This window comes from Bufo bufo, chromosome 1, assembly GCF_905171765.1.
Source record: "Bufo bufo chromosome 1, aBufBuf1.1, whole genome shotgun sequence".
NCBI classification, from domain to species: domain Eukaryota; kingdom Metazoa; phylum Chordata; class Amphibia; order Anura; family Bufonidae; genus Bufo; species Bufo bufo.
The window spans coordinates 174,675,959-174,698,761 of record NC_053389.1 but is presented as its reverse complement, the minus strand read 5'-3'; positions in this window follow the sequence as shown (position 1 = coordinate 174,698,761).

Sequence of the window (22,803 nt, the reverse complement as noted above, 5' to 3'; positions counted from 1 at the left end):
GAAACGTCCATTCAGAGATAGAAAACCACCTCCCAGACGTTTATAATCAACGTGTGGACGGGAGGTGTTTAACCACTTGCCGCAACTGTAATGCCGAAAGGCGTCATTGCGGCGGCTCCCCCAGGCTACGCTAACGCCGATTGGCGTCATCTCGCGTGAGCCGAGATTTCCTGTGAACGCGCGCACACAGGCGCGCTCACAGGAACGGAAGGTAAGAGAGTTGATCTCCAGCCTGCCAGCGGCGATCGTTCGCTGGCAGGCTGGAGATGTGATTTTTTTTAACCCCTAACAGGTATATTAGACGCTGTTTTGATAACAGCGTCTAATATACCTGCTACCTGGTCCTCTGGTGGTCCCCTTTGTTTGGATCGACCACCAGAGGACACAGGTAGCTCAGTAAAGTAGCACCAAGCACCACTACACTACACTACACCCCCCCCCCCCCGTCACTTATTAACCCCTTATTAGCCCCTGATCACCCCATATAGACTCCCTGATCACCCCCCTGTCATTGATTACCCCCTGTCATTGATCACACCCCTGTAAAGCTCCATTCAGACGTCCGCATGATTTTTACGGATCCACTGATAAATGGATCGGATCCGCAAAACGCACACGGACGTCTGAATGGAGCCTTACAGGGGCGTGATCAATGACTGTGGTGATCACCCCATATAGACTCCCTCATCACCCCCCTGTCATTGATCACCCCCCTGTAAAGCTCCATTCAGACGTCCGCATGATTTTTACGGATCCACTGATAGATGGATCGGATCCGCAAAACGCACACGGACGTCTGAATGGAGCTTTACAGGGGTGTGATCAATGACTGTGGTGATCACCCCATATAGACTCCCTCATCACCCCCCTGTCATTGATCACCCCCCTGTCATTGATCACCCCCCTGTAAAGCTCCATTCAGACGTCCGCATGATTTTTACGGATCCACTGATAGATGGATCGGATCCGCAAAACGCACACGGACGTCTGAATGGAGCTTTACAGGGGTGTGATCAATGACTGTGGTGATCACCCCATATAGACTCCCTGATCACCCCCCTGTCATTGATTACCCCCGTCATTGATCACACCCCTGTAAAGCTCCATTCAGACGTCCGCATGATTTTTACGGATCCACTGATAGATGGATCGGATCCGCAAAACGCACACGGACGTCTGAATGGAGCTTTACAGGGGTGTGATCAATGACTGTGGTGATCACCCCATATAGACTCCCTGATCACCCCCCTGTCATTGATTACCCCCCTGTCATTGATAACCCCCTGTAAAGCTCCATTCAGACGTCCGCATGATTTTTACGGATCCACTGATAGATGGATCGGATCCGCAAAACGCATACGGACGTCTGAATGAAGCCTTACAGGGGCATGATCAATGACTGTGGTGATCACCCGATATAGACTCCCTGATCACCCCCCCTGTCATTGATTACCCCCCTGTCATTGATCACCCCCCTGTAAAGCTCCATTCAGACGTCCGCATGATTTTTACGGATCCACTGATAGATGGATCGGATCCGCAAAACACATACAGGCGTCTCCCTGGAGCCTTCCAGGGGGGGTGATCACCCCATAAAGACTCCCTGATCACCCCCCTGTCATTGATCACCCCCCGTCATTGATCACCCCTCTGTAAGGCTCCATTCAGACATTTTTTTTGGCCCAAGTTAGCGGAAATTATTATTTTTTTCTTACAAAGTCTCATATTCCACTAACTTGTGTCAAAAAATAAAATCTCACATGAACTCACATCACCCCTCACGGAATCCAAATGCGTAAAATTTTTTAGACATTTATATTCCAGACTTCTTCTCACGCTTTAGGGCCCCTAGAATGCCAGGGCAGTATAAATACCCCACATGTGACCCCATTTCGGAAAGAAGACACCCCCAGGTATTCCGTGAGGGGCATATTGAGTCCATGAAAGATTGAAATTTTTGTCCCAAGTTAGCGGAAAGGGAGACTTTGTGAAAAAAAAATAAAAAATATCAATTTCCGCTAACTTGTGCCAAAAAAAAAAAAATTCTATGAACTCGCCATGCCCCTCATTGAATACCTTGGGGTGTCTTCTTTCCAAAATGGGGTCACATGTGGGGTATTTATACTGCCCTGGCATTCTAGGGGCCCCAAAGCATGAGAAGAAGTCTGTTATCCAAATGTCTAAAAATGCCCTCCTAAAAGGAATTTGGGCACCTTTGCACATCTAGGCTGCAAAAAAAGTGTCACACATCTGGTATCGCCGTACTCAGGAGAAGTTGGGGAATGTGTTTTGGGGTGTCATTTTACATATACCCATGCTGGGTGAGAGAAATATCTTGGTCAAATGCCAACTTTGTATAAAAAAATGGGAAAAGTTGTCTTTTGCCAAGATATTTCTCTCACCCAGCATGGGTATATGTAAAATGACACCCCAAAACACATTCCCCAACTTCTCCTGAATACGGCGATACCACATGTGTGACACTTTTTTGCAGCCTAGTTGGGCAAAGGGGCCCATATTCCAAAGAGCACCTTTAGGATTTCACTGGTCATTTACCTACTTACCACACATTAGGGCCCCTGGAAAATGCCAGGGCAGTATAACTACCCCACAAGTGACCCCATTTTGGAAAGAAGACACCCCAAGGTATTCCGTGAGGGGCATGGCGAGTTCCTAGAATTTTTTATTTTTTGTCACAAGTTAGTGGAAAATGATGATTTTTTTATTTTTTTTTATTTTTTTCTTACAAAGTCTCATATTCCACTAACTTGTGACAAAAAATAAAAACTTCCATGAACTCACTATGCCCATCAGCGAATACCTTGGGGTGTCTTCTTTCCAAAATGGGGTCACTTGTGGGGTAGTTATACTGCCCTGGCATTCTAGGGGCCCAAATGTGTGGTAAGGAGTTTGAAATCAAATTCTGTAAAAAATGACCAGTGAAATCCGAAAGGTGCTCTTTGGAATATGGGCCCCTTTGCCCACCTAGGCTGCAAAAAAGTGTCACACATGTGGTATCTCCGTATTCAGGAGAAGTTGGGGAATGTGTTTTGGGGTGTCATTTTACATATACCCATGCTGGGTGAGAGAAATATCTTGGCAAAAGACAACTTTGTATAAAAAAATGGTAAAAGTTGTCTTTTGCCAAGATATTTCTCTCACCCAGCATGGGTATATGTAAAATGACACCCCAAAACACATTCCCCAACTTCTCCTGAATACGGAGATACCACATGTGTGACACTTTTTTGCAACTTAGGTGGGCAAAGGGGCCCATATTCCAAAGAGCACCTTTCGGATTTCACTGGCCATTTTTTACAGAATTTGATTTCAAACTCCTTACCACACATTTGGGCCCCTAGAATGCCAGGGCAGTATAACTACCCCACAAGTAACCCCATTTTGGAAAGAAGACATCCCAAGGTATTCGCTGATGGGCATACTGAGTTCATGGAAGCTTTTATTTTTTGTCACAAGTTAGTGGAATATGAGACTTTGTAAGAAAAAATAAAATAAAAAAATCATCATTTTCCGCTAACTTGTGACAAAAAATAAAAAGTTCTATGAACTCACTATGCCCATCAGCGAATACCTTAGGGTGTCTACTTTCCGAAATGGGGTCATTTGTGGGGTGTTTGTACTGTCTGGGCATTGTAGAACCTCAGGAAACATGACAGGTGCTCAGAAAGTCAGAGCTGCTTCAAAAAGCGGAAATTCACATTTTTGTACCATAGTTTGTAAACACTATAACTTTTACCCAAACCATTTTTTTTTTACCCAAACATTTTTTTTTTATCAAAGACATGTAGAACAATAAATTTAGAGCAAAATTTATATATGGATCTCGTTTTTTTTGCAAAATTTTATAACTGAAATTGAAAAATGTCATTTTTTTGCAAAAAAATCGTTAAATTTCGATTAATAACAAAAAAAGTAAAAATGTCAGCAGCAATGAAATACCACCAAATGAAAGCTCTATTAGTGAGAAGAAAAGGAGGTAAAATTCATTTGGGTGGTAAGTTGCATGACCGAGCAATAAACCGCTAAAGTTGTGGAGTGCCGATTTGTAAAAAAGGGCCTGGTCTTTAGGGGGGTATAAACCTGTGGTCCTTAAGTGGTTAAGTAAAAAATGGCAAAAAAATGTTTACTGACGTTTCAATGGATTTCAATAGCTTTTGTCATAAGATAACCGAGATAACACTGTGACGTGCTATCAGAGTCAACTTTAGCTCAGCTACATCTGTACAGTGACATGACATACAGTATATACATATAGGAATCGGAGGAGTGGCTGCTGGACCTGGTCTGAGAGAGGGATCTTGACTAGCCACAGTCGTGGGGGTTAAACAGGACTTGCAAAGAAGTTGCTGGGAGAGGGGCCCCGTTCAAAAATTTGCTGTGAGGCCCAGTCATTCCTAGTTACGCCACTGATTGGAGGGCAAGATTTATCAATTATCTTGGTCTGAACGACCATAATGATTTAAGTCCATTAATTGAGTGAATATGTTGTGTACTGGTTTGTTATATTTGCTTGTTTTTATTATCAGATAGGTTTCTATAATTATGGGAATGTTTGATGTAAATGTGAATGAATATTTATGAAACGTGCACTGCACCACGGATGTAGGCCGCGGAGAAGCGTGTAACACCTCTTTTCTCTCTCTTGTCCTTGCTGTATTGTTATGGATTCTTGATAAAGGACATTGATTTAATTAATGGTGAATGCCACATATTTTGTTGTGGACATTGGACATTTGTGCAATCTGTAGTTGTAGAGCACCACCTATTATTGATTTCAGTACTTCTGTAAAGAGTACTGTGCTATACTGATATAGTACAAGACTAGCACATTCATAGTTGCAGGTGCAAATCCATAAAGCTAGCATGCAGGAAGCAAACAAAACAGGTATGGCAGCACAATATTTCACATACAAACAAAAAAACAGGAAATAGGGACTATGCTAAATTAACCCCTTTACTACCGAGCCACTTTTCACATTAAATCCCAGGCCGATTTTTGCAAATCTGACATGTGTCACTTTATGTGGTAATAACTTTGGAACGTTTTTACTTATCCAAGCCATTTTTAGATTGTTTTCTCGTGACACATTGTACTTCATGACAGTGGTAAATTTCAGTCGATATATTTAACCTTTTTTTTATTAAAAAGCCCAAAAATGACTGAAATTTTGGAAAAAGCACTATTTTCTAAATATGAATTTCTCAGTTTTTATGGCAGATAGTCATACCTCATAAAATAGTTATTACTTTACATTTTCCCTATGTCTACTTTATCTTGGCTTTATTTAGTAAATGTCATTTCATTTATTTAGGATGTTAGAAGGCTTACAATTTTAGATGCAATTTTTCAAAATTTCAACATTTCCAAAACCATTTTTTAAGCACCAATTCAGTTATAAAGTGACTTTCAGGGGTTTATGTAATGGAAACCACCCATAAATGACCTAATTTTAGAAAGTACACCCCTCAAATTATTCAAAACTGATGTTACAAACTTTGTTAACCCTTGAGGTGTTCCACAAGAGCGCATGGCAGGGTTCAAAAGGAAAGTAGCGCTTTTGGAGGACAGATTTTGCAGGATTGGCTTTTGGGAGCTATGTCGCATATGAAGTCACCCTGAGGTGGCCCTACAGTGGAAACCCCCAAAAAGTGACCCCATTCCGGTAACTAGACCCCTCAAGGAGTATTTTTAAGTTGTGTAGTGAGCACTTTGACCCATCAGGCGTTTTACAGAATTAGGAAACACTTGGCTGTGAAAATGAAAAATTACAATTTTTTACAGAAAAAGTTTCTTTACACCCACATTTTTCACTTTCACAAGGAGTAACAGGACAAAATGCACCCCACATTTTGTTACCCATTTCCCCGTGAATTCGGTAACACCCCACTTGTGCTCAAAAACGGATGCATGAGCGCATGGCAGGGTTCAAAAGAGAAGGAGCGCTATAGGGCTTTTGGAGGACAGATTTTGCAGGATTGGCTTTTGGGAGCTATGTCACATATGAAGTCACCCTGAGGTGGCCATTCAGTGGAAACCCCCTAAAAAGTGACCCCATTCCGGAAACTAGACCCCTCAAGAAGTATTTCAAGGTGTGTAGTGAACACTTAGACCCTTCAGGCGTTTTACAGAATTAGGAAACTCTTGGCTGTGAATATGAAAAATTACCATTTTTTACAGGAAAATGTTGCTTTACACCGACACAGGGGTAACAGGACAAAATGCACCCCACATTTTGAATATGGAAACACCCCACATGTGCTTGTAGCCTGCTGTATGGGCGAACACCAGGTCTCTAGAAGCAAAGTGCAAAATATGTTTTTTGCAGGCTTGAATAAACAGACATGGATTTTAGGTGCCATGTCACATATTAAAAAATTCCTGAGGTCCCCAGAAAAACCCCAAGAAGTGACCCCATTTTGGAAAGAGCACCCCCGTACAAACATTTTAAGGGGTGGAAAGGGCGCTTTTGACCTAACAGGTGTTTCACAGAAATGAATATGTAGTGGTTGGTGAAAAGTGGATATGTAAGCTATGTGTACTAAATCAGAGATATAAGATGGTAAAACTACAGGGTACATCAAGGATGAAATTAAATTAATACTCCATTGATGAAGCAAACATAATTACAAAAAACAAAATGGCTGCACACCGTTATATATATAAACAATAGAGCTAAGAAATGGGGGTCATTCTAGATAAAAGTGGTAATACCGACTATAAATTAGTATAAATGAGTAATGGAAGCTCTTAGCGCACATACATGTCGGGCCCATCTACCAGGCGTCATGGTGGCTTCCGCAGATGGGTCCCTATTACTAAAGAAACTGCCTCACTTTGGACTTACTTAAGCCTACAATATTCAGGGCAGTGTAGGAACCAGCTACAAACATACTCTGCTCAGAAGTCCCAGGTAGATGGGCGTGTCCAGTCTAAAAGGGGTGCTACCCTCAATATATTGCAAGAAAATTTAGACTAAAACCTTCAGAATCACAGGTGCATATCCATGAAGCAAACATAATTACAAAAAACAAAATGGCTGCACACCATTATATATATAAACAATACAGCTAAGAAATGGGGGTCATTCTAGATAAAAGTGGTACAATACCGACTATAAATGAGTATAAATGAGTAATGGAAGCTCTTAGCACACACACGTGTCGGGCCCATCGATCAGGCGTCAAGGTGGCTTCCGCAGATGGGTCCCTATCACTAAAGAAACTGCCTCACTTTGGACTTACTTAAGCCTCCAATATTCAGGGCAGTGTAGGAACCAGCTACAAATGTACTCTGCTCAGAAGGCCCAGGTAGATGGGCGTGTCCAGTCTAAAAGGGGTGCCACCCCCAATATATTGCAAGAAAATTTTGACTCATTTATAATCATTTATAGTCGGTATTGTACCACTTGTATCTAGAATGACCCCCATTTCTTAGCTCTATTGTTTATATATATATAATGGTGTGCAGCCATTTTGTTTTTTGTACGCCATTGAGGAGTGGTAGATTCTGAAACAATCCTTGATGCACAGGCCAGGTTTTTCAGGGCAGGTTTCGCAATGGTAAATGGTGTCTTTCTTTATCCCTCGTTTGGAACACTCCCTGCATCTTTTTTTGGGTCCTTCCCTTCCTTGCTGTTTGGGGGACTTCACCAGGGAAATGTTACCCTGGTACAACTCGGGCACTGTAACTGGCAGAAGTACTGGGGCCCTCCATTTCTTGGTTTGGAATGTTCTTGTCTGGCCTCTAGATCTAAATAGCACGTACACATTGTACAGCGCCATCTGTACAATGTGCACGGACAGCTTTTGGCACTGTAGGGCTTCAGAACTTGATCTGAACGATCAACCCCGCCCATGTGCCTGTTGTAGTCCAGAATGCAGTCTGGTTTGGGGACAGTGGTAGTGGTACCACGTACAGGATCAGGGGAGTTGGTGTTACTGTGAATGGTGGTCAGCAAAAGGACATCTCTCTTGTCCTTGCACTTAACCACCAACATGTTCTCATTGAGGAGAGCACTGCTGTCTCCTTTTCTTAGGGGTTGCCCTACCAGGGATCTAGGGAGGCCTCTCTGATTTCCGCTTAATGTGCCACACGCCACAGTATCTCTGGAACTTAGTGACCGGAACAGTGGTAGACTCGTGTAGTAATTATCCACGTATAGATGGTAACCCTTATCCAGCAGTCGGTGCAGTAAGTCCCACACTATCTTCCCATTAACTCCTAGGATGGGTGGGCATTCTGGGGGTTCAATCCGGGTGTCCCTCTCTTTATAAACTCGGAACTTGTGAATGTACCCAGAGCTACTCCCACAGCATTTATACAGTTTTATGCCATACCTTGCCCGCTTGCTGGGCAGGTACTGGCGGAATCTTACCCTCCCTTTGAAAATTAATAGGGATTCGTCTATGCAGACATTTTGTTCTGGGGTGTACACTTCTGAAAACTTTGCGTTGAAGTGGTCAAGGACGGGTCTAATTTTAAACAGACGGTCAAATGCGGGGTCATTCTGGGGTGGGCATTGTGCATTATCGTTGTAATGCAAAAACTTAAAGGGCTTCCGTCACCCCACTAAAGTCTTTTTTTTTTTTTTGGCTCCTTAAAATCCTTTTTTTTTAATAGCGTCCTTAAAATCCTTATGCTGTGATTTATCAACATATGGGGCTCTTACTCATTTTGGTTCAGTAGTTTGTTCAAAAAACGTACTTTTATAATATGTAAATTACCTCTCTACCAGCAAGTAGGGCGGCTACTTGCTGGTAGCAGCCACATCCTCCTTTCATAATGACGCCCCCTCCTCATGTTGATTGACAGGGCCAGCGAACGCGCTCGTCATCTGACTGGCCCTGTCTGCGTTCAAAATCTCGCGCCTGTGCCGTACTGGTCTTCAGTCGGCGCAGGCGCACTGAGAGGAGGACGCTCGCTCGGCCGCTCCTTCCTCAGTGCGCCTGCGCCGGGTGTAGATGTGACGTCATCGGCTCAGGCGCATTGAGGATGGAGCGGCCGAGCGAGCGTCCTCCTATCAGTGCGCCTGCGCCGACTAAAGACCGGTACGGCGAAGGCGCGAGATTTAAAACGCAGACAGGGCGTTACCGGATAAATCTTTTTATTATTATTTTTATTAACCAACTTTGTTACAGTAACTTAAAAAATGTATACGTATTTTCCAATAAGGATTTGTTCAGTGAAATAAAACAGAAATCAAATAATATAGATAAGCTATATTTAAAATATTCCCATAAAAAAACAAATTATTTACTTAGTCCAGCAAATCATATAACCCTTAAAATTCATATAAATGGGTGGCCTCGATAAGCATAGATGACCCATAATTTTGTTGTCCGTCTCAGGATCCGATCGTACCAGCTCCTCATTTAGCTCCTCGTATGGGCTAAATGAGGAGCTGGGACGATCGGGTCCTGAGACGGACAACAAAATTATGGGTCATCTATGCTTATCGAGGCCACCCATTTAACTACTGGACCCTTGATGTTTGTACAGAGGCTATGCCTGCAATGAACTCCAGCGACACTATATAACGGTCCTGGCATGTTTTTTACGAAACTGTCTGTATTGAGTCCTAATGATTGAGATCTCCTCTAGCTATTAACAAATGGTCCCCCTGATTATCTTCTGGATATCATTTATATAACAGCGGATATCTTAATATCAATACTAATATCCGGCACCCAAATCCTACTGACCCCCTGGTGATCCCACAAAGTTGGGGAAACGCGTTGGGGTATTATGAATGACGTATATCTGTATATTTGATAGTGTACTGCTTACCTAGGTAGCTGTATTATCTCAGTACTAGGGGTGTATACACAGCTCACTAATAGGCCCTATATTTATAGGGTAGGGTGTATGTGTTGTTGTTGTTTTTTGTATGTATAGTATCCGTCCATCTCTAAGCACCTATTCAAGTTATCATATATTTTTCCTTACCCTCTAATACCACCGTGTTTGGGTTGTGTGAGGATCAGAATAGCCCAGGTTCGAGGACAGGGAGTCCCCACCATTAGGGGTCGTCCCTGTGCTGAGGAATAGACCAGGGAGAGACAATAGGGACAGTTTCCCTATATCCCCTGGCACCTTAAGAGGTGCTTATTGTGGACGTATCTGAGTGGATCCTCAGTGATTACCGTTCTTTTTGTTTATTGATTTCTTCATTTTAAAGAATTGAAATTAAATATATGAATTATAAGGGTTATATGATTTGCTGGACTTAGATTTGTGTTGATTAACCCAGAGAGACTTTATTTACCAAACTGCTGGATTAGTAGTAAATTATTTACTTACTTTGAAGATGACATGGTTCTGAATCTGAAAGTCCAAGTCAAAAGAAATACGGTAGCATGGCAGGGATCAGAAAATAAACCTGAAAGAGTAAAACAGAATGCATACCACATGTTTAAGTTGAGTTGTTATAGCTTATTCAATACATTTGTTGTCAATAGTAATACTGGATTTACCTCCTGTTATATTAGCCAAAACAGATGACCCTGTCAAGTTTTGTGCAAAGTAAAAACTTTTCCAACCTGCATACTCACGATGTACTTTCAATTTCAGAACGGTTGTTTACGTGCTTTGCTTTCTGCAAAAGTGTTGACTATGAGGTCTATGTCTAGCTGTTTTGCCCTGGCATTTCCGATGCTTAGGATAGCAAGGGAAGAAAGTCTTTGCTCAGACATTGTACTTCTCAAATAATTTTTTATCAACTTGAGTTTTGAAAAGGAATTTTCAGCAGAAGCCACAGTAACTGGTAGATTTAGGAACAACAGAAAAGCTATGCACACATCTGGCAGATGGGACGAAAGTGCATTGTTGTCCACGAAAAGCAAATCTGCAAGGTCTTTCACAGAAGATGACTTTTCAATTTCAGGTTTCAGTGCAGACCTAAAGCTGAGGAGCTGCCCAGAAAATTCTGGTGACAGATCTTTTTCATATTTTTTCCGCAGATTTGACGCAGCTTCAAACAAAGTGTCATTTGATACTGCAGCTAAAGCTGCTGGCTGAATGATATTAAAGCGCTCCACAACCTGATTCATTCCTTTAAATCTGTTAGTTAGTTGATTTTTGATGATGTCTAAGCAGTTGTAAAAAACTGTGACTTTGAACCTCTCTTCTGGATTTCGCAAATCTGTGATCAACACAAATCTCATCAAAATGAGTTTTCACCTTAGGAGTTTGTTTGTTGTCCAAATGTGGAGAAATGTTCCAAGTGCTTGCTAGTAAGAAAGCACTTTCTTTGGCCATTTCAAAATTGTTTCTGTAGCTTGAAAGTTCATCAGCTACATTCTTTATCAAATTTGTTGCTTTGAATAAATCCATGCTTTTAGCCTGGAGCATGATAGACAGAGCATTAAGACTCTGAAAAACTTTTGTCTGAAGGACAATCAGGAAAACAAAGTTAAATAACTCCATTTTCTTTTTAACTCTCATTGCCTCATCTCTTTCACTTTTTTTGGAGGAAGTAAGAATAAGTTTTTACAATGATTTCAAAACATCTGGAAAACGAAAACGAAGTACACAATAAAGGCATGCCTTTGGTGCTGATGCTGAGTAGAGATGTCACGAACATAAAATTTTCCGTTCACGAACGGCCAACACGAATTTCCGCAAATGTTCGCGAACGGGCAAACCGCCATAGACTTCAATAGGCAGGCGAATTTTAAAACCCACAGGGACTCTTTCTGGCCACAATAGTGATGGAAAAGTTGTTTCAAGGGGACTAACACCTGGACTGTGGCATGCCGGAGGGGGATCCATGGCAAAACTCCCATGGAAAATTGCGTAGTTGACGCAGAGTCTGGTTTTAATCCATAAAGGGCATAAATCACCTAACATTCCTAAATTGTTTGGAATAACGTGCTTTAAAACATCCAGTGTGTGTATACGATCAGGTATGATGTTGTATCGATCAGGTAGTGTAAGGGTTACGCCCGCTTCACAGTGACAGACCAAACTCTGACAGACCAAACTCCCCGTTTAACGCACCGCAAACAACCGCAAACAGTCCATTTGCACAACCCGCAAACTCCCCATTTGCACAAGGTTGGATACCAAGCTAGCCATGTCCCGTTTGAAGGTCTCTTCCTCCACCCAGCCACGTACAACACCAAGGGTCCCCGAAAGGTGACAACAAGCCCCCTGGGACGCCTGCTGTGGTTGGTCTTCCACCTCCTCAAAGCCACTGACTCCTCTTCTTCAGACTCCTTTCTCTGCGTTGCCGCAGGTCCAGCAATCGACAACGTCAAGGCTGCTTCTGGTGGTGATGGTGACCACAACTCTTCCTCTTCATGCTCATCTACGGCCTGATCCAGCACTCTTCGCAGGGCACGCTCCAGAAAAAACGCATATGGGATGAGGTCGATGATGTTGCCTTGGGTTTGACTGACCAGGTTTGTCACCTCCGCAAAAGGACGCATGAGCCTACAGCCATTGTGCATGAGCGTTCAGTAACGCGGCCAAAAAATACCCAGCTCCGCAGAGGCTGTCCTCTTTTTTTTAATTAAAAAAATCTGTTCTTACCAGTTTAATCTCTGTTTTGTCCCCTATCAGGGGCCGGTGTATGGAATAGATTTTAGGAATCGGGAGATGGAAAAAGATGGTTGGTCGGTCCTCTTACTTCCAATTTGGGGCACTGCGCATGCGCCGTGCAATGTACTGTGCCACCCTATATGAATGGTGTGTTAAGTAGTACTATTCCTATCAGTTTAATCCCTGTTACGTCCCCTATCAGGGGCCGGTGTATGGAATAGATTTTAGGAACCGGGAGATGGAAAAAGATGGTTGGCCGGTCCTCTTACTTCCAATTTGGGGCACTGCGCGTGTGCCGTGCAATGTACTGTGCCACCCTATATGAGTGGTGTGTTAAGTAGTACTATTCCTATCAGTTTAATCCCTGTTACGTCCCCTATCAGGGGACGTGTATCGAATAGATTTTTGACAAACGCAAAGAGTTGTCAATAGTTGACACACTCATGACATAATTTTTATTCCTCTATGCGTCAATCTTGGTGTAGTGATGACTGTGCTCGTGCACACGTTTGGGATATTGCAGGCAATGGCGGTTTTTCAAAGCCTATGGTCGTGCTGAGATAGTTCAGTGACAGTTAAGTGACCCAGAAAACAATTATTCTGCAGTGTGAGCCCATTGTTGGCCTAGTAGGCTTTAACCGCCTCCGGACCGCCTAACGCAGGATTGCGTTCCGGAGGCGGTCGATTTGTTCCTCTTCGACGCATCGGCGCGTCATCTCGAGAGACGCGAGATTTCCTGTGAACGCGCGCACACAGGAGCGCGCGTTCACAGGATCGGAAGGTAAACGAGTACATCCACAGCCTGCCAGCGGCGATCATTCGTCTTTCATAGGTCTTTGCCTACACTGGCCTGGCTAACGATTTCCTTATTAATTCAGCAGCAGCAGCACTCTCCCTGCTCTAACTAACACTGCAGCTTCAGAATGAATCTAAGATGGATGCTGTCCTTGCTTTTTGATAGGAGGTGGGATGGTCTGGGAGGGAGGGTATGCTGATTGGCTGGAATGTGTCTGCTGACTGTGAGGTACAGGGTCAAAGTTTGCTCAATGATGACGTATAGGGGGCGGACCGAACATCGCATATGTTCGCCCGCCGCGGCGAACGCGAACAAGCGATGTTCGCCGGGAACTGTTCGCCGGCAAATAGTTCGGGACATCTCTAATGCTGAGTGTGCACATAGCCACCAATCATATCCCCCCCCCCACCCTAAAGGTGACTGATGTGTTGGGGGGTGGGGGAGTTGGGGGAATATGATTAGTGTCTATGTGAACTCTCAGCATCAGCAGCAAGGAGTTAGAGGGGTTATCCAACCCCTAATGCCCCCCCAAAATGCCTGGGGGGGAGGAGGAGGAGTAGGAGGAAAGCACACTGTCCTCTATGAGCCCCCCCCCCACGAGTCCTCTATGAGCCCCTCCCCCAACCCTTAATGAACCCAAAATGCTCAGGACAGTGTGCTTTCCTCCTACTACTCTCCACCCAGGGCATTTTGGGTGGCATTAGGGGTGGGGAGCTCATAGAGAAATCAGGGGGGGCCATAGAGGACAGTGTGCTTTCCTCCTATTCCTCCACCCCCCTGGGCATTTTTGGGTGGCATTAGGGGTTGGGGGGCTCATAGAGGACTCGGGGGGAAGCTCATAGAGGACAGTGTGCTTTCCTCCTATCCCCCCCCCACAGATTTTGGGGGGCATTAGGGGTTGGGGGGCTCATAGAGGACTCGGGGGGGGGGGCTCATAGAGGACAGTGTACTTTCCTCCTACTTCCCTCCCTGGGCATTAGGGGTTCGGGGGGCCTTATAGAGGACTCAGGAGGGAGGCTCATAGAGGACAGAGTAGGAGGAAAGCAGACTGTCCTCTATGTCATTAAGAAATGACAAGCTCAGAGTCTTGTCTACAAATGCTCGCAGTTTATGGAATAAGATCAATGAACTTGAGTCTATAATGGCATCTGAGAATATAGATTTAGTGGCTGTTACTGAGACATGGTTCAATGGGAGTAATGACTGGGATATAACAATACCAGGGTTCTTTCTTTCTATATAGGAAAGACAGAGAAGGCAAGAAAGGGGGAGGGGTGGCCCTGTATGTGAAAGATAGCATAAAATCTAATTTAATACAAGTTAGCGAGACCAATTTAGAGTCAGTTTGGGTTACATTGCAGCTTGACAATCATAAGGTAACTTGTGTAGGTGTGATATATAGACCACCTAGCCAAGTCAAAGAATTAGATCTACTAGTTGAGGAAATAGCTAAAATGACATTGAAAGGGGAAGTTATCATTATGGGAGACTTTAATCTTCCTGATGTAAACTGGAAAACCAAAATAGCTAGTTCTGCCAGGAGTACAGATATTCTAAATTCCCTACTGGGATTATCTCTACAGCAAGTAGTTGAGGAGCCAACACGGAAGGAGGCCATTTTAGATTTAGTATTCACAAATGGGAATTTGGTATCTCATATTACTGTAGGGGAAAGCTTGGGATCTAGTGATCACCAGTCAGTGTGGTTTACTATAAGTACAGTGACTGAGTCGCAGGTGCACATCCATAAAGCTAGCATGCAGGAAGCAAACAAAAATAGGTATGGCAGCACAACATTTCAGATACAAACAATAAAACTGGGAAATAGGGATTATACTAAATTAAAGTAGTATTATACCTACTATAAATGAAAAAAATAGAAGCTCTTTGCGCACATTTTTGATCAAACGTGTATCGGGCCCAGACGGGCCCAGTGTTTCCAGACGTCAAGGTGGCTTCTGCAGATGGGTCCCTAACACTAACAGAACTGCCTCTCCTGGGCTTGACCTAAGCCCAATAAGCCTATAGTGATATAGTGCAGAGCCATAGGGGCTAGAGGAATAGTATTTTAATAATATAGACCCTATAGTTAGACCACACATGGAGTACTGTGTACAGTTCTGGGCTCCTGTAAACAAGGCAGACATAGCAGAGCTGGAGAGGGTTCAGAGGAGGGCAACTAAAGTAATAACTGGAATGGGGCAACTACAGTACCCTGAAAGATTATCAAAATTAGGGTTATTCACTTTAGAAAAAAGACGACTGAGGGGAGATCTAATTAATATGTATAAATATATCAGGGGTCAGTACAGAGATCTATCCCATCATCTATTTATCCCCAGGACTGTGACTGTGACGAGGGGACATCCTCTGCGTCTGGAGGAAAGAAGGTTTGTACACAAACATAGAAGAGGATTCTTTACTGTAAGAGCAGTGAGACTATGGAACTCTCTGCCTGAGGAGGTGGTGATGGTGAGTACAATAAAGGAATTCAAGAGGGGCCTGGACGTATTTCTGGGGCTTAATAATATTACAGGCTATAGCTACTAGAGAGGGGTCGTTGATCCAGGGAGTTCTTCTGATTGCATGATTGGAGTCGGGAAGGAATTTTTTATTCCCCTAAAGTGGAGAAAATTGGCTTCTACCTCACAGGGTTTTTTTGCCTTCCTCTGGATCAACTTGCAGGATAACAGGCCGAACTGGATGGACAAATGTCTTTTTTCGGCCTTATGTACTATGTTACTATAAGGGACACTGCTGATAAAACTGGGGGCATCTTAATACTGGGGGCATTATAAGAGGAAATACTGGGGCATTATAAAGGAATTTTTAATACTGGGAGAACTATGGAGGCATTATTATTACTATGAGCACAATAGGGGACATTACTGGAGGCAATTTAAATACTGGGGCACTATAGGGGGCATTCTGAGGGCACTTGGAGGATTTAGGGGAATTATTACTTGGGGCACAATAGAGGACTTTTATTATTCACGGAGGCACTAAAGGGGGCAATATCAATACTGGGGACCTTATAGGGGAATTATTATTACTGGGGGCACTATAGGAGGAATGATTATTACTGGGGGCACTATAGAGGGCATTATTACTACTAGGAGCACTATTTTTCCTGTAGTATAGTATTCAGGGGAATTGGAGAGCACATTGGGCACAGTACCAGATGGATGGAAAGTTTTTGTTGAGAAGGTGCGGAGGATAATGGAAAAGTTATGAACCTATGTGGTAAGCTCTGCAGAGATGAGACATAGATGAAATACCGTAAGTCATCCTGATGGTCAGGTCCAAATGGATAAGATGAGGAACAAAATGTCTGAAGCTGCTGAAGGTAGAGCTGGCTTGATGTTGTGGCCCGCATCTCACCTTTTAGAGATAACTTGAGGAGGACAGACCATAGCAGCTGCCACTGGCCACCACAGAGGGGCAGCTTATGTGAGGTATTTTGTGCTGCTCTGTGGTACTTGTTTCTGCTGTTGGGGCAATATTTTGTGTTGCACTGTAGTATTTGGTTCTGCTGGGGCAGTATATTGTGCTGCACTGTGGTATTTGGTTCTGCTGGAGTGATATTTTCTGCAGCACTATAGTTAAAGCATGTCTCTTTAGCTGATCGTGCAAACACTCAGCGCTAAACACTGTCTTATACTGCCAGACCCCGGGCTTTGGCTCCGAAGCAATAAAAAGTGGAATATATTTAAGGGATAAAAGAAAGATTGAGTCCAGGCTTGTAGGTAGTTGAACAGCATCTTTAGTTGAGTAAACGTTCATCCAAAACAATCTTCAAGCGTTATCTTGGTCCCAGCAGGCGTTACCATAAACTGGCAGGCTTCTTCAATAACTCGGCTTGCTCCCTTTCTCTGCTGTACTGACAGGCTTGAGTAAAAATACTTTCTTTCTTTTAGCTGCACTAAATTCTTCTTAAGTCTGGTTTCTGTACTTTTGGACAGTCCTGGTATCTTTGGATAGGGTGCTGTCAACTGTTATTCCCCTCCTGACACTTAGTAAAACTCATCTTCCGCTGAAGAATTCTACCTCTTGCTGATTTCTCTTATGGTGCCTGAAGAACTATTCCTCTAGCCCCTATGGCTTCCAGACATCTTTCTTCATGGCCAGCAGAGCTTAGAGTGCTCTGGCTGGCATAGGCACGCCTTAGCGTACCCCTGCTCACACTCCTCCTCTCTAGCTCAGGGCTAGCACTAGAACTAACTGGAAATTTCTGCCCCACCCTTCCAGCAGGGAGCAGGACTGGCCCACTTCTGCCCAAAGGGGGGGAGAATAGAATGGTGAGTTCCAATCTATTTAACTATAACTCTGCCATTTGCACTGCCACCTGCTGGTGAACCAGGCACATTACATGTCATAAAAAAGTTGCATGAAGATGTTATCATTGCACCATGTAGAGGACCTGGACAGAAATACTCAGATGACATTCAGGTTAGTCCATTAGAGATAGTAGCTGCATTCAGGAGTGGTAACACCACTCCAGGGTGTTACACTACCAATGTTCTGACACCTTCTCCTCCTCCTGCAAACTGGCATCCAGGAAACCTTATTCCTGGTGCTAACTTCTCTGTCAATGTATGGCAATACCACTGTGTGTAGCTCTCTACCAATGCTGGCTAACAGGTGGCAGACTTTGTGGGATACATACAGAGATACAACAGCAGTCTTTGTATACAGCAAATATATATATATATATATATATATATATATATATATTTACTGAACAAAAATATAAACACAACACTTTCAGTTTTGCTCACATTTGGCATGAGCTGAACTCAAAGATCCGAAACATTTTCTACATACACAAAAGACCCATTACTCTCAAATATTGTTCATAAATCTGTCTAAATCTGTGTTAGTGAGCACTTCTCCTTTGCCGAAATAATCCATCCAACCTCACAGGTGTGGCGTATCAAGTTGCTGATTAGACAGCATGAATATTGCACAGGTGTGCCTTAGACTGTCCACAATAAAAGTTCACTCTGAAATGTGCAGTTTGATCACACAGTACAATGCCACAGATGTCGCAACGTTTGAGGGAGCGTGTAATTGGCATGCTGATTGCAGGAATGTCTACCAGAGCTGTTGCCTGTGCAATGAATGTTCATTTCTCTTCCTTAAGCTGTCTCCAAAGGCGTTTCAGAGAATTTGGCAGTACATCCAACCAGCCTCACAACCGCAGACCATGTGTAACCACACCAGCCTAGGACCTCCACATCCAGCATGTTCACCTCCATGATCGTCTGAGACCAGCCACCCGGACAGCTGTAGCAACAATCGGTTTGCATAACCAAAGAATTTCTGCACAAACTGTCTGAAACCGTCTCAGAGAAGCTCATCTGCATGCTCGTCATCCTCATCGAGGTCTGGACCTGACTGCAGTTTATAATCGTAGCCGACTTGAGTGGGCAAATGCTCACATTCTATGGCGTCTGGCACGTTGGAGAGGCGTTCTGTTCACGGATGAGTCCCGGTTTTCACTGTTTAGGGCAGATGGCAGACAACGTGTGTGGTGTCGTGTGGGTGAGCGGTTTGCTGAAGTCAACGTTGTGGATCAAGTGGCCCATGGTGGCGGTGGGGTTATGGTATGGGCAAGCGTATGTTATGGAAAACGAACACAGGTGCATTTTATTGATGGCATTTTGAATGCACAGAGATACCGTGACGAGATCCTGAGGCCCATTGTTGTGCCATTCATCCACGACCATCACCTCATGTTGCGACATATAATGCACGGCCCCATATTTCAAGGATCTGTACACAATTACTGGAAGCTGAAAACATCCCAGTTCTTGCATGGCTAGCATACTCATCGGACATGTCACCCATTGAGCATGTTTGGGATGCTCTGGATCGGCATATACGACAGCATGTTCCAGTTCCTGTCAATATTCTGCAATTTCATGTAATGCTCCAGCGGGTGTGGACCCGCTGTGCCACTTACCGGTTTGGCTTTGGGCCAAACTTGGGAGCGGAATCTAAGCGTTCCCCTGGTCTTCACCTTTTTATCCCGCTCCAGGATGCAAAAGCTGGTCTTAGCTGCAGGGGAGACACCAGGTCACTACCGCAAGAATGGTCCCGGCTAAGTGGCAGCTGGCCGAGCAGGCCAGAACGCCCCGGTGAAAGCACTGGTAATACAGGCAGGTGGAGTGAGCCGTCGCTGGATGGAAGAAGCACAGTAGCAGAGTCAGATGAAGCAGACCTGAGTTGATGATTAAGCATAGCTGGAGCTATTAGAACAGCAGATCTGAATAGCTCAGGTGCAGCAGGAGTAACAAACAGAACAGCAGACAGAGGCGTGGTCGACAATCCAAATCATACACTTTAGAGCAGCGAGGTACAGGAGGATCAGGCAGAGACGAGGTCAGGATACAGGCTAAGGTCGGAAGCAGGATAACAACACAGGAACAACGAGCTGGAACCTTCACTGTAGAAAACTACAATATTGCTCAGGCATCACATGAAGGAGGAAGCACCCTTATAAAGGTGGTGCCTGGCCGGGATTGGAGAGAAGGCGGAATCAGGGGCGTGCACGAACCATTAAAGAAACAGGACGTGTGCGGCTCCTACAAGGTGCAACTAAAGCTGTCGCCGCCTACGACAGTGCAGGAAAGCAGGTCCGGAGCCTGCAGTGGAGAGGAGGATCCTTGTGTGCAGTTTGACTGTGAGGTGGGATGGATTATCTTGACAAAGGAGAAGTGCTCACTAACACAGATTTAGACAGATTTGTGAACAATATTTGAGAGTAATGGGTATTTTTTGTGTATGTAGAAAATGTTTCAGATCTGTAAGTTCAGCTCATGCAAAATGGGAGCAAAACCAAAAGTGTTGCATTTATATTTTTGTTCAGTGTATATATATATATATATATATATATATATATATATATACACACATAGCAGCCACGTTTCAACCCTTTATGGGGTCTTTGTCAAGTATACTTTACTGTGTATCAACCTCTATTTAACAGACCACCAATTAATCCATATCCAAAGTTTCAGGGTTACTGTAGCCAATTAAAATCCTGTCTATTTATCAATCATAAATACTGTATATGTGCTTTAAATCATATACATCTTCTACTTGCATTTATGTAATTTGAAGGGGTTCTCCGGGAAAAATTTAAAATGCCTGCCACTAACCTATCCTAGAATGTGAGTAGGAAAGGGTGCCCCCACTTGCAGAGCTTGCTAGTGGGTTGAGGTGGCAGGGCCTCACCACACACTCCTCTCTGGCGCTTGCAGGTACTACGTATTGGTGAGTTTTCCTGTCAAGCTGCTCAGCCAATATGGCATATTATAGACAGGACCTATTACCACCTATTGTAATGTGTATTGAGGCCCCGTCCCCCAACCTCCCCAGGAAGGTCTGCAAGTGGTGGCAACCAGTCCTCCTCATATTCTAGGACAGACGGCTGGTGGCCATTTTAAAACATTTCCAGAGAACCCCCATAAATGGCTTCTCTGTGTATTACACATATAGAATCTAAATCATCAGATGTGATGGATTCATGGCCATATGATCACATCACACATGAACCAGTGTCTCACAACAATGACTGCTCATGTGCCAGGTATATTCATAGTCACATCATTAATTATGTTGCAGAAGACATCATACTGGGTGTACTAGATGACTTAGCAACTTGTTTGAACATTGGGAAAGAACCACAGAACAATAAAAAAAAACATATATGACAGTCGGGCATTCCACGGAACAAGCTTAAAGTGTAATTGTCATTTTTTTTTTTTTGTAATGTGTAAGGACAGTGATGCTAGCAATATACTTTAATTACTGAAATTGTACATTTCTATTAGAAAATAGCTTTAAAGTGGCCCATTTTGTGCCTTAGCAACACTCCCTGTCTTCTGTTTACTGAACTGTGCATCACAGTCTGTGGGGTTCGTAGGCTCCGTTCGGCTCAGTTATGTGCCAAATCCGTCCTTTCCATTCTTATGTTCCTCTAACGGAGCAGAAGAATGGAAAGGCTGAATGCTGATGTGAATTCAGCATAACCCCTTCCCGACCGGCACTATACGCTGCGGGACGTGACTTAAGCCCCAGCGCCCTACAGGTACTGCGAGCTGATCAGGCGGGTGCAGGAGCTGACAGCCAAGCCACTGCTGTATAATCTGGCATCGGTGGAAAAAACAATACCGCCGCTTTAACCCTCTGTCACTGACTGCTGCATATACAGGGTTTGTGGAGGTAGGGAGCATCCTCCCTGTCCTCATCAAGTCTCTGCGCTGTGGTGACAGGGACCTGATGGCTGGAAAGGCAGCCCGATGCATTGTACTGCCTTCCATGTAAGCCTGTGAGACTCAGACCCCTGGGTCTCACAGGCAAGCAGACTGTAATACACTGTGTAATACACTTACAGCCAATGCATTGCAATACAGATGTATTGTAATGCATTGCAGAGGGTATCAGACCCCCAAAAGTTGAGGTCCCACAGTGAGACAAAAAAAAAGGTAAAAAATAAAGTGTTTTACATATTAACAAAAAATAAAAGTTCCAAATAAAAAAAGCACCCTTTTCTCATAATTAAGTCATCAAAAAAAAAAAAAAGAGGTAAATAGAAAAATAAAAAATAGACATATTTGGTAGTGATGGACGAACATCGGCCGGGACGTCAACATCAAATGTTCGCGAACCGAGGGCTTTAATGGCAGGCACACCTGAAAAACCTTCAGGTCATATTTGCAGCCACCAAATACTTACTAGAAGTGCACGAATAGTCCCACAACATGGACAGTGACATACTAGAGGGAGATCAATTGCAAAAATTCCAACCAAAAATATGTATTTTAATGGCTATTTTTATGCTTCTTAAAGGGAAACTCAATTTTCCTCACTTTAGGGGAATAAAAAATTCCTTCCCGACTCCAATCAGGCAATCAGAATAACTCCCTGGATCAACGACCCCTCTCTAGTAGCTATAGCCTGTAATATTATTACACTCCAGAAATACATCCAGGCCCCTCTTGAATTCCTTTATTGTACTCAGCATCACCACCTCCTCAGGCAGAGATTTCTATACGGGCCCCAAAAATTAGGCATTCACCGGACAGAAAAGAACAAGTGATTATGTGGCAGGAGGTATATTAGGCGGTCAGTTTATAACAATTTTACTGCAGGCCAGTGGAGTACAGGCCCCAAACATTAGGCATTCACCGGACAAAAAGAACAAGTGATTATGTGGCTGGAGGTATATTAGGCAGTCAGTGGATAACAATTTTACTGCAGGCCAGTGGAGAACAGGCCCCAAACATTAGGCATTCACCGGACAGAAAAGAACAAGTGAATATGTGGCTGATGGTATATTAGGCGGTCAGTGGATAACAATTTGACTGTAGGCCAGTGGAATACTGGCCCCAAAAATTATGCATTTACCTGACAGAAAAGAAAAAGTTATGTGGCTGGA